The following is a 15024-nucleotide window of genomic DNA, read 5'->3' as shown; positions in this document are numbered from 1 at the left end:
TTACAAACCAAATAAGGCGTATACAATTCCAATTATTTTGATAACAATAACTTTGATTTTATTGTAATGTTTATAGTGAATTTTGTTGCAAGTATCAAACATAGACACAATTTCAACAACAGCAACAGTGACACTCCAACTATATGGCATTGTGATGATCAAGGTCAATGTCTTTACTCCATAAGCAAAATCAGGCAAAAGAGTCAACAAAAACACAGTCATCCCACTAGTCAGACTGCCACCAGTCATATAAAAAACAATAATAAAAATGTACATTACATCTGAATTGGACTGACACAATCATATCAAACATATGCTCGACATTACATGCATACGAACCCATTGCTGGGACGAGAAAACTAGTCGATTTCAAAGAGTAGTTTTTTGAGAACATCTATCCCAAATGAATTTCTTTGTAATAAAACAAACATGAGATAAAAAATCCCCACAAATATTGAATCTCAAATTTGATTATTCTTACTGCAACTAAAGAGATGAGATGTTCAATGTAAGAGAAAATTTGTAATAAATTACACGGTAACATTTGCCTCTTTTACGAGAGCAACAAAATATGTTGCTAGACGGGAATATTGAATAAATGAAATGTTTATAAACAAACTTAAAATTTATGTAGGGTTTCGTTGATTGAGAGTGTGTTTGTGTATCGTTTGCTTTATTTTGATTGTGTGTTTGTTTATTATTGAAATCTGAAACTGAATTTAAGAAAATTATGTATAGGAGCCATTCGTCGAAGTCTTGTGTTTTATTTTCCTTCACATAAATGTATGTGTTATCGCTTATAAAATTTCAACACCTTAATGTTGCACTTGTAATTTGTATGTTCACTCGCCTTAATTTGTTTATTTTATGAAGTGTGAAATAATTTCAGCTACAAACAAAATAGGAAAATAAATTATACTTTCTATTTCTCTGATTCATCTTTATCTCAAAACACCAATTGCGTCATTAACACTATAAACCACATCTTGGTACTTTAGTTTTCATCAGTACAATTTCATCTAAACAAATTTTCTCCACTTTTTTCCAAATGGGTTTCAAAAATAATTTCAATAAAGTATTTTTAGTCCACAAAATGCGAGTAATTTTACACTGGTCTGCAATGAAATCCTCCTTTATGAAAAATTATAATAGAGTTGACGATATTAATATACAAAACCTATATCTGCTTTTTATTTATTTCTATCACGTAAAGTTTCTGAAATATTAAAATTTTTGCATTAACCCTTGTTTCACCGACCTCAGTTCAAAATATTTTTTTTTTCAAAATATATTTCTTTGATGACATTAAATTTATAACATTTTAATTTTACAATCTGTAATCCTGCGACACTTGTCGTAACGAATTGTTTATAATGCATTTACATGTAGATACATTATTTGGAAAAATTACTAAACATTAATTTAAGGCACATTATATAGAATAAATAAAGAAACTGATTAGAAAAACAAAAATCCATTACTCGCACCCATGTAAACTAATTTAAAAACACCCCAAATTTCAATGAAAATAAAATAATATCAACCACCCAAAAATCTTGCAAAAAAAGAACAATTTTAATTCTTCCTCCTTTTCACTGAATTCGAAAAAAAAACAGATGGACCAAACCCACCACCCCAACTATTAAAAGTTTGTAAAAGAAAATGTGGAGAAGGCGTTTATGCACATTTGTCTTCTGGTGAATGAACTCAAAACTGTTAAGAACATTAAAGTTAATTATAAAGGCAACTATAACAATTTATTTATTTAGAATATAAATGAAAAAACCAATTTTTATACAATTACTTAAAAAAGCTTTACTAAGGACGAAGGAAGTGCCACCTATCTGCTCTACAAGTGTTGATCGACAGTAAAGTGAAAAATTAAGAATACTCAAATTGTACACCAGTTTAAAAGTTAAAGTTGAAAAATAGTTTTTTATAGTGAGGATATAGGGATTTTTGTGAAAAGCATATATCTATCTATCTATATATATAAAAATTAATGTGTGTTTGTTTGTATGTTTATATGTTTGTATGTTTATATGTTTGTATGTTTGAACGTTATAGACTACTAAACGGCTGAACCGAATTTCTTCAAATTTTCACAGCGTATTCCTGCATGTCTGGAATAGGTAATGGGCTACTTTTTATTTTGAAATTACAAGTGGGCGGGGAGCCACGCCCATATTAAGAAAATATTAAATCCGTATATTTGAGATAATATAACAGTTAGAGTCCTCAAATTTTGTCGGAGCCGCTTTAGTGTCAATATGATTATTTAGGAAAAAAGTAGGCGGACTAGCATTAGGGGGCGTGGCACCTCCCATATAAATTAGATACAAAAATTCGTTTATCTTTGAAACTATTACAGTTAGAATCTTAAAATTTTACACGAATAACATTAACATACATTTAAACATTTTGGGTAACATATTGGCGGACTACCCAAGAGTTGTAGTCCGCCAATTTCGCCAAATTCATTTATCTGGGATACTAAAGGAACAAAATTCTTCAAATTTTGCACGAAGAACTTAAATATTCATCTCAACATTTTGGAGAAAATGTTGGGGGGGCTTGAAGCCCCCATATGAATTAAATAGAAAAATTCGAGAAAATATTGGAGCTAGAATCTTCAAATTTTACTTGAAGAATTTTGACATTCATCTGAACATTTAGAGTATAACGGGCGGACTTTCAATGGGGAACTTTGCACCTCCCATATGAATTAAATATAAAATTTCGTTTATCTGGGAAACTAATAGAAATTTATTCTTCAAATTTTGCTCAAATTATTTTAATATTCATCCTAACATTTTGGGAATAAAGTGCGGGCTTTCATCTGGGGAGCTTAAAGCTCCCACTGAAAAACTATTAGAGCTAGAATCTTAAAATTTTACATGAAGAACTTTGACATTCATGGGAACATTTAGAGAATAACGGGCGGACTTTCAATGGGTTGCTTGGCACCACATATATGAATTAATTACAAAATTTCGTGTATCTTGGAAACTCTTATATTTTCCAAATTTTTCATAGATAGATAGAAATTGACGATGGATAAAAACAGGCGAGCTTGCAATAATTTGCTTGATATCTCTCATATGTAACATATTGTAAACCTGGAAAACTATTATAGTTAGAATCTTCAAAATCGTTAAGTGGGTTTTTTATTTATACATATTGCTTTTAGGGTAGCAAAGCACACTGGGTATAGCTAGTTCCTTAATAAATATCAATTCATCCTTTTACACACACAGAAGAATGTCTATAATTATAGATACAGACATAATTAACAAATTTAATTAAATGTAATTGTTGTTTAGTATCGTACCATGTACATAAGTATGTAGTTAGCTTGTTGTACCTTTCTATTTTGTGGATAAATCAAATTTATTTAGAAATTCCTTAAATAATTTTATTACTTTGCCACATTAAATTTCTCAAGAATTTATCATGTTAGAATTACTTTATATTTGTGTGCTTATTTGCTTAAAAAATAAACATAAATTTAGTGGAAATACATATCCATTATTTGAACAATCTACGTTGGAATACCACAACTATTATATGAAAATTAACACCTTTTTATGGTTGAAAGGATACTTTAGTCTTGTATCTCACAAAGGCAAAAGTATCCCTATAACTTTGATTCTAATTACTAAGGTTTCTTGGCCAAATTCACCAAAGTGTGAAAATAAATGTGCTGATACAGATGATGTTATTGTTTCCTTTAGTTTTAAATATTTATTTACCTGTAAACATCCCACCTTTTTGATGTAATAAATAAACAAATGCATGCAATCATACATAGACTCATGTATTTACATAAATATTTATTTCATTTATATTGTTGTTATTATTCCATTTATACATACATGACGATGTAGATGTAGTAAAATATTCACTAGCCAAAAAATAAAAATGCAAATTATATTATACATATTTTATTCTATGAAAATTCTAGTGAATTAAAAACGGAAAAGGATAACAGTAGCACAGTAAAAACTTTCATTACTATGTAAGGAGTTAAAATGCTAAAATTTACTTACACAATTGCATTTTAAGTAATTATTTTAACACGGAGGCAAGTACTTACCACAAACGATTACATGTAATTAGAAAAAGTTGTCATTGTAAATCGCATGAAAAAACGCACACAGCTTCTATAACTTCACTGGCAAGATGACTAATAATGGTATACGCACAATTGGGACGAACGAGGAATTTCGTATAGCACGACGAACTAGTCGACACAAATTCGTTGCGTAAATTCGTCGAATGGAACACAGTCAAATTATTCGTACTGTGAATTCGTTTTAAAATTTGTTTGTTCGAAATTGGAAAAAGTAAGAAAAAGGAACAAAAATTATATTTTTGTGAACCTCCATGATTTTGAGATAATTTTTTTATCTGAAAATTTATTCGAACATTATTTCGTAATTAGAAATGTAAGAAAGAACTAAAATTATATTTTTGTGAATATCCCCAATTTTGAGATTATTTTAACAGCTTCAAAATTTTTTCGAACATTACTTCGAATTTTCGAACTTAATTTTAAATATTCCAACATAGCATTGTAGTGTCATCAAGTGTACTCCAGACTGCCAAATTTCAGACAATTCGGGCCACGAGAACTGGTTTTAATGGCTTTAAAATTTTTTCGAACTTAAGTTCGAATTTTCGAAAATTTTATTTTTAGTTTTTATGACCCAGAGATTATTTTAAGAGCATAAAAAATTTTTCGAACATAACTTCGAATTTTCGAATATAATTTCGAATGTTCGAACATAATATTGTATTGTCATTAGCTGTACTCACAACCGCCAAATTTCAGCAAATTCGGGCTACCGGAATTGGTTTTAAAACAATTTTCCCCAATTAATTCGTCGTTCGTCTGCGTAAGAAATAGAAATAAACCTATCGCATAGTTCGTTACGTACGACGAATTTCGTCATACGCAATGATTGTGTACATTTTTATATACTCAAGTGTGTTCTATTTCTGACGACGAATATTCGTTCCGAAAAATTCGTCGTTCGTCCCAATTGTGCGTATACTATAAATTAGAAAGTATTTATTTAACACATTATAAGTAAGACTTTATTAGACTACTTCTATGTAATCCAGACAATATGTAGTAGTCATTGAAAATTATGTTGTTAGCTAAGTAATTACAATTGAAAGCCATTACCTAGTTTTTGCTGGGTAGAATAATACTCAAATTAAAATACATAGTATAGTAAATGCAAAACAAAAACTGAATTATAATAGAATAGAAGAGAGTAAAATTTCCGTAGAAAGAACATTAGCTCATTTACTTAAAGAATAACATTATTCAAAGAACATAGTTTTTAGAATATACGTAGCTTCACGTTATTTTACCATTTCTGAAATAATTTTTAAAGTGATCATGAACAAAATCTGATATACCATTTCGGGATCAAATTAATACGGCATTATTAAGGTATATATATTATAAGTGCTCGTGGGGATAGGCTCATTATAACCTACACCACTATAGTGGAGAGGGTAATATAGGTTTGTGCTGATGTTGTAATGAAAAAATTTTTATTTAAAATAATGTAACAAAATTGTAAAAGTGTTGCGCAAAATATTAATTTATTTTGATTTGATTTCAGTTCAAATTCTTTTAAATATCTGACAATGAACTATATGTATTTTAAAGGTAACATTGTGAACATGTGCATATATGAACTTATGTAAGTATGTAAATACGTATGTGGACATCCATGTAAACAATGTATGAATTCCACTAAATATTTAATATTAGAAAGAAGTATGAGTTGTCATACACCCCTTAAAATTCCTATTTGTGGCACCTACATACATATACATATGTATGTTCATACATATAAACAGCGAAATATGAATTTAAATGTGTGTATGTAATTCAACTGGCAATTGTTTTGACCCAAATTTACTATAAACTTTCTCATGTATTTTTAATTTTTTTTTTTTAAATATAATATTCTTAAATCTTTGTTACACATTTTTTGTTTAAACTAACAACAGTGTAAATTTCAATATCAGTTCTTTTCCAAATAATTTGCAGATACATATGTATTTCTATCTAAAAACTACTTCATATTTTTATACACTTACCCCGTATACATAAAGATATTAATAGTTTATTTTAGGTTTATTACACACATTTTCCATACAAAATTCCTACAATAAACCATCAATAACTTTATTAAGCATTTATGAATATGGGGGTTTATCTTTAACTAAAAGTAGTTTTTATTAATAAATACCATTTCTTTTTTTAAGCTTTTAGATTTGTTTAATACGTGGGCTCAGTATGTTGATACTTTTAACAAACATTAGGATTATCCTTTGGTATTATTAATTATAAAAAGTTGTGAACACTTTTTTGTCATGTAAATACACAAATAAAGGAAGTGATTCATTTCATCAGTAACAATATGAGGATAATGGTTAAAATATGACATGTAAGTGCGGTGGCATGACCAAATTTCAAGGTGTGTTCTTATTAAAATGAAATATTTAGGTTAACATGGAAATGTTGTATATGATTTTATTTGAAGGATTATATTTGTATATGCCACATGCAGAATTATGAATTTAATCTGTTCACATACATATGCACATACGTCCGCGCAAATATATACATATGTATGTATGAACATATCACTGTATGTAGTGCATGTAATTGTATGTCTGAACATGTATGTATATGATATTTATTTATGTATGTATGTATGTATGTATGTATGTATGTATGTATGTATGTATGTATGTATGTATGTATGTATGTATGTATGTATGTATGTATGTATGTATGTATGTATGTATGTATGTATGTATGTATGTATGTATGTATGTATGTATGTATGTATATCAACAACAAAATGAACAAACAATAACGAACGGCTTATGTGGATTAATGTTTAATTTTCATATGCAAACAAATTATTTGGACAGGATATTTGTATTTTTTCATACAATTGTATATTGTTTTATTAGATTTGTTTTTAAAAAGTGAAAGAAGTATTTAATAATTTTTCTGGGAGTGATAAACACATGTGACAAACAAAATGTAAATTGATAGTTGAAAAAATGCTCAAAAAGTACTTTTTTTTAGAAAAGTTGGCGATGAATTTTCTGTTTTAAAACAATTAAGTATTTGCAGAGATACTAGTATATAGGGGCGTCCAGAAAATATCGATTTTGATCAGATGGGTCTTATTTTACTAACAAAATAAAACCCATCTGAGCAAATTCGATATTTTTGGACACCTTTTATGTACATATATAATTTTGTGAATCTATGACCAACATTACATCCGTAATGACCAAATCAAAAATAAAATGTCGGCATAAGACATAAATTAATGATACATACATACATATATACATATATATAACTATGTATGTAAGTAACTGTTATAAAAAAAAAGAAGAAAAAATTAAATGAAAAAAGCGTTAATTACTTTTAATTGAAATGTCTATCCTACGAAAACAACACAGTTAATTACGATGACAAATGATCATACAATTCTTTAATGACGCCTAATCCTTTAACTTGTTATTTTAATTTTCTAATTTCACGCCATTATGGATCATTTGGAGGCGGTTAGATCAATTGCTAGGATATGGTTTATAATAAGTATGTATTTCTTTACAATAGTAAAAATTAAAAAAGTAGCGGTATCGAGTCTGTGATGTCGGTGACATTTCTGTTTTTGTCGTAAAACAAGTTAATACCTCATAGCGACACTAAGATCAAGAATAAAAGAAGCCGCATTTAAAAGCCAATATGACATTAAAAAAGAAAATAGAACAATAACATTTTTAACAATGCTGCATACACCCAAAGAAATTAAGAAGTTGACAATCTTGTAATACTTTCATAAAAAATACAGATAAAAACCAGGTAGCCGGGAAAATAATCTTTGTCTATAAGATGAAAAACACATACAAAAAAAATTCCTACATCATATTATGTTTATTGTTTTAACTTTTTCATTTTTCTTCTTCACATTTTTGTTATGCTGAATCTAAAGGAAGTCGGTCTATGAACAATTGACATCTTTGATTTTACAGTTTCCTTCCAAATCACTGAGCAATTGTGTTAATCGTTGAACAATGATACAATTTTCTCTTCCATTTCTCTTTTCCCCATACATCTTACCATTTATACTTTGAGATGAATGTGGTAGATGATGATCTACATTTTGGTTGACATTGCAAATTGTTGTGGTATTTACAAATAATAAAATAATTCCCATCATTGTTGAATCACTAACTTCGGAAAACAAAAATAATAATTTTGTTTTTGGATTGTTTTTGTGCAACATATTATGGTTAAATAAAATCTTTTTGATTTTACCGACGAAAAATTTATTATAAAATTATTGCGTTACTGAAAATGTCGGTTTTTAGAAAAATATATATAAGAAATTCTACTTTGTGTGAACATTGTCTAACATCTTAAAAGTACAATTATCTTCTGGTGAATAATTTTTAGCAAAGCCGCCTATGGTATAACGGTTAAAAGTTTAAACAGATTCCCAAAACATTTTGTCCTTAAATTAAGTGTGTATATAACCCACAGCGAAGGACCAAAAATTCATATGTAACTAAAAAAAATATTTTAAATATTAGTGAATAAATTCGATTTTTAAGAGTTTTTTCAACATTTTCAATAAATATTTTTTTATAATTTTCTTAATTTTCATTTGCGAGTTGGGTGTGCTTCATCGATTTTTGTTGTAGAGGAAATCTCGCGTATTCAGTCTACGAAAAACAAAGCAATTCTTTCTATATAAAAATTTGTTGTTATAATGCGAAAATTCGCAAATTTTTTGAAATTGCTCTAAAATCTAAGCATACTAATATTTTGTCGCGACTTTATGATTTCAACATGTAAAATTTAAAAGTATTGCCATTTCGCTATAAGTATTTTAGATATAATAAAGTTACACTGTTAGTGTGCTTCGCGAAAAAGTCCATTTTCGAAAGGTTCACGTTATTTTTCCAATATTTAAGCTTCTCTCACAGTAATATATTTCAGAAAACATTTTCGAGATACACATTCAAAATTTTGCAAATTTTGTAAAATTGAACTATTCATTACTTATAATTGGCACAACAATTTAATATTGAATACAGAATTAACTTTCTCAGTTGTTAGTTGTCCGCATAATAAACAAAAGTTGTAAAAAAACTGGTTGGTTTCAATCAGTTTTTTAAGAAATTTCAACATTGAGTGTTAATTTCTATAACATGGAACTACTCTTGACCACAAAATTTTATGGACTTACGGCTGTATTTATAAAAACTTATTTTAGGTTTATTAAACAATTTTAGGCAAAATTCAGGAAAATCGTATTTATAAACGTGAAATAGCTTAAAACACCTTCAATAAACCATTGACAATTAGAAGAATTTTATTGTAGACTCGACCCTTCTTTAAGCCAACAATAACTTGATTTTTAACAATTTTTTTCTCAGATAAAGATTTTTCCGGTAATTTTAGGTTGATTGCGAAAAGTAATTATGGTTTCTTTTAAAAAAAATCTAAAAATTCTAATTTTAACGTTTACAAATTTGTAAATAAAATCCCAGAAAATTCTTAAACGATTATATTTTGAGGAAAAAACTCAAATCTAGGCATTATTGGATTAATGCGTGAATATTTGACAATATTCCAATTGTCCAGCACTATTTTTAGGCAATTTGGAAATGCCCGTCTGTCAACCAAATGATGGACAAAATCATTTGATTTGGCTTTTTCAAAGTTTGTTGGTGAAATATAATGCCATAAAGTAATTAACCATGTAAATTATATTGATTAGTGTTATACTAATGCAAAATATATTCGCCGGCATTAAAATTAGTCAAATATCAAAGAAATTTATCAATATTTGCAAAAATTTATCAAAAATTACAAGGAAAATAAGTAAATATAAGAAAATGTGTCATAGTGATGTATATTTTGTCGCAAAATATCCATTATTCGGATACTTTTAATAATAATTAGAAATTATATGTTATATTTATACATCTGAACTAAATAGACATTTATTAAAGCCATATATATATATTTATTTTTCTTAAAAGTTTGTTTTTATTGTCAAAAATCTATTATAAACAAAAATATGAAATTAAGAAAACCGAATCAACGAATATTTTATCCTAATTGTACGCAACACTAACACATAAAATGACAGCCATATTGTACAGTGCTGCCAACTTAAACATAAATCAGCACAATAGTTAATATACGTTTATAATTTGTTTATGAATATCACAATTTTATTAATGGTTTTTAAGGCTAAAGTGTGCTTTAACTATTGAGTGCATTAAAAGCAAAATAAGATTTTTTTATAAATACAAGCGTAAATTTTTATTGTGTATGTTCACATGTGTCTCAGAAGCATACAAAAAAGTAAAAGTTAAATTCATTGGGGGGCTGACATGTATTTCATACGAACCATCAGAAAATTGTGTATATACATATTTATTTTTCATTCCGTTTATAACACATATGTAAGTATATTGGTCTAAAATACACAATTATATATTTATGTATTTTCTGATTCCTTTTTAGAAACTAAGACGATTTGAACGTGTCCGTTCGTCTATCTGTCTGTTGAAACACTATCGTTTCTACGATGCCAATATAGCTAAGCAATCCAACATTGAAATTCAAGTTTTATAAGAACAGAAATCTTTTTACCATATTTTATTAAAATCGATCCACTATTGATCCTATCACCTATATAGGGTACCCTTCAAAAAACGTTTTTCTGGCTCATATAAATGTTATAAGCACCAAAATTTATAAGGATCGATCCATAATTGTTCCTACCCTCAATATAAGGACTCCTTAAGAAACTGACTTTATCGCTTATTAATGTATTAAGAATACATACATATGTGTTAATGAAATCCGACTTAAAAAAATATATTTATTGAAATCTCTTCACCAAATTTTATGAGGATCGGTCCATAATTGACCCTAACAATCACGACATTAATGTTCATTACTGGTTTAAAAAAAATCCAGTCATAATTGACCAACTCCCAGTATAACACCCCTTACAAAAAATCTTGTTATTACCTAGTAATAAATCGTTCGAAAGCATGGTATTATGATAAAATTCGACAAAAATGATTTATTAAAAAAAATTAATCAGTCTTAAATTTGGAAGTGATCGATTTATGATTGACCCAAGCCCTAATTTAATGTCCTATTTCGAAAGTTAGCATAATGTACCTTTTAATATCGACATAGAATAATCATGTTCAACATAAATCTAATAAATGAATAAATCGTCAAAGCAATTAACAAAAGAATCGATTCATAAAGATCTTAGTCGATATGTAGGAAACTTTCGGAAATTCACTTTTGTTATGCGAGATATGAGTTTATGTTGCATAAGACTCGGTATAGCCGAATTTAAAAACTCAAACAAAATTAGTTTATGTGTTCTAAACTTACATATTTAGATAATAATTACCAGCATCTAAAAAGTGACGACAGCTCGTAAAATATCTGACATGCAGTATATGTTCATTAGAGGAGTCCACAAAATATCGATTTTCCTCAGATAGATTTTATATTGTTTAAAAGTGTCTAAAACTTACTGGTGTACAATTTTAGTCAAATCGTGTCGGGAATCAATTGAAAAGTGTAAAATTGGTTAAAAAAACACTTTTTTGAATTTTTTAAAAATTTGAACAAAACTTTATTATTGACAATTTCCCATTCTACATCTTCATTGGTTTTGCATGAATCTCTTTCAAACAAAATATTCTATACACAAATGGAAGTAAACTATCCATTAATTAATCTTACATATGAGGTTGAAAATGCCTATAACTTTGTAATTTCTTCTTAGATGTTAGTGTTTTATCGATATGGATATTTTGTAAGACTTTATTCAAATATTAAAAAAAAAAATTTTGAATGGTATTATTTTCGAAGAAATCAATTTGATAATTCTCAATCAATTTTCGGCACGGGTTCCCGTTTTCCGATTTTATTAAACTTTTCCACCAGTAAGTTTTAGACACTAATAAAAAAAATCATATAAGCAAAATTGATATTTTTGGACACTTCTAATATACATACATATGTACAATATGCATATGTATAAAGATTGTTGCGTGATTAACCAGGAAATCTAATAAAATATACAAATTTACTAATTATTAATGCAGATTAAAAACTATTTTTAGTGCTTTATTGAAGAAATTAAAGAGTACCGAAGAATATATTGAGATAAACAGCCAATTTTTAATTAGTTTTAACTTTATGACATCTCTAGTGTAGACCATTTTATATGACTTTGCAGCAGAATATTGCTCACAAATATATGAAATTTAAACTTATGTTGCAGAATAAATCAAGTTGAATTGAAGTTTTTATTTTAAAAGAAAAAACCCCTGGGGCTAGAGGTTTACTATACAATATTCTAATGCAGTGTGTATACATACATATATAAAATAAAAATGTTATTTTTAACCAGATTGTTAAACCGACAATAATTTATTATGTACGGTTCCATTTTAAGGATAAATTTAATATAAAAAAAAATAAAAGAAAAATCCTTCATTGCCAAATTCACTGAATGTAAGTTAACGTTAAAATGTAAAATTATTTATATTGGGAATGTGTGTAGGTAAAATTTTCTATAGATTTAATTTACAGCCTTGTTACTTTTAACAGCCATTTACCAAGTCGTAAACTGAAACTCAATGTCAGTCAGAGTATATTGTCATGTTGCGTTTCTTAGCCAACCATTATTAAAGGAATATATCATTTATGCCGTCATTGTTGTTTTTTTCTTAACATTGTCCTGTACTGACATTTAACGTTTTAAAATGATTTTTGTTTTATGACAGCTCATCATAGCATGACATTCTTGTATGGCCACGTATTGATTAGTTTGTCAATAATTAGTCATTAAAGCGTGAATTGTCTGTTTCTTTCGATATTTTCTTGTACTTTTCACGCACACAAAATAGACAATTCTTTTAAAAAGTTCTAGGAAATTTCATTTGCTTGAATATTTAAGATGACATTTCAATTTTTCCATATTGTTAAGGAGTGTTTTAAAATAAATGTAGAAATAAGTTACGCTTGTCAAAAAGAAAACACAAATTGAATTTACTTTGAAAGCATAAATAAGATAGTGGTCAAATATTGAAGAAAATGTTTCGGTTGGATTAAGGCTTTATGCTTTAATAGCCTTAATGTCTGTAGGAATGTATGCATTTACGAAACTAATTGAACAGTTTAAACCGTTAAGAGTCAAATTAGTTTCAATACCCACACATTTATGAGATATTTCTTCTTCATATTCATTTTTATTATTCATAAATATCTCTTAATTAATCTCTTAAGTATAACGTTATTGTAATATTCTATTTTAATTTTAATAAATAACTTTAATCATATTTAAGTAATTATGATTTGTTCTTCGATATTAAGAAGAAGAAGATTATTTTCAAATGTCAAAAAATATTATTCGTGAGCAGGGCCGATCTCTAAAATATTTTCTTTAATGTCAGCATTGTTTTAAATGAAAAATATACACTAAAAGGTTTCCCAACAGAAATATAATTAAAAAAATAACTGAAAATTTCTGAAAATTTATAAATTATATTTAAAATTTTTAATGATTAGGTAATTTTTTAAAAAGTTTTAAACTTTCATAAGTTCGAATATTCGGAGAAACGTCGTGTCATCATTGCATTGTCATCAGATGACTTCATATATGCAAATTTTCAGCATATTTGGGCTACGGTAACTGGTTCAAAATTCAATTAGCCATTTTTTTATAATAATAACATACTAACATAACTCCGATTTTCCGATTTAATTTGGAATTTTCCAAGATAACATTGCATTGTCATCAGGTTTCAGGAACTAGTCGAAAATTGAGTTACAAAATTTGTACCATTTTACAAACTAACGAAGCAATTTGAATAAAATCTTATAAAAAACATAAGAAGACTCAAAAATATCGTGATACATATGGGATATTTTTTGAAAGCGGTCCAGCTCACGAACGGTGAACATAAAATATTTTGTGTAAAACAATATGACAACGTATACGTATATATCTGTATAATCAACTGCATTCCAATATTTATTTTTTACAGAGTAAATTTTTGTGATATAAATCATCATATTATAAGATTGATTTACCTTTGTTGAGATTAATAATAATTCTCTTGTTATTATACATACATACATACATACATTTGTTTTAGATATTTTCATGTACATACCTACATATATATGTACATACCTACCTACAATGTTTTGATATCGACCTCTCTTAAAAACAAAAACAATAACAAAATTCACAACAAAAAATAATGCAATGTGTTGCTTTTAATTAAAATTTAAATTCTCCAGTTTTTATAAGCATTTCTTTCACTTTTGTGTAATTTATCAAAAATTCTGTATCATACACAAAAGAAAATTGTGTTTTTTTAACTCAAAGAAATAATAAAAAGACTTACGTGATGCAGAGAAATACATCATTCAACACTACTCAATATTTTTATAATTTGAAGTTGAGAACTACGATCAGTCAACACGTACAATGGGCGAGAAAAAAGTGCTGGCAAATGTCTATTTGATATTGAAATAATAATAAAGAAACAAACATACAAATCTGCTGACATAACAAATAAGGGTCCACGCACACAAACGAGATTCCAAAGATATGGAAACAAGATAAAGTTCTACATATCCATATTTTGTAGCCTGTATAAACCTAAAGAATATTAATGCATGATCGAATGTACTGTGTCATCCATATACGCCATAATAGCAATTTAAAGATATGTTTTAATTGTATCTAATAAAAGTAGTTTTTCGATCGTTTTGACTTTTTTCTAGTTTATGGGAATATTTCAGTCCCAGTGAGTAGTGACATTTACAAATGACATGTAATTGTTAGGCGAGACAAATTTGTTGCTGCTGCAGCAGCTCTTTATATCTCTTTGGATGTGTCT

Source organism: Lucilia sericata, unplaced genomic scaffold (assembly GCF_015586225.1).
Source record: "Lucilia sericata isolate MDLA Ls3-8-SP2 unplaced genomic scaffold, ASM1558622v1 Contig000045F_arrow, whole genome shotgun sequence".
In the NCBI taxonomy this organism is placed as follows: Eukaryota; Metazoa; Arthropoda; class Insecta; order Diptera; family Calliphoridae; genus Lucilia; species Lucilia sericata.
The sequence above is the reverse complement of the archived record's forward strand: the minus strand, read 5'-3'. Positions refer to the sequence as shown.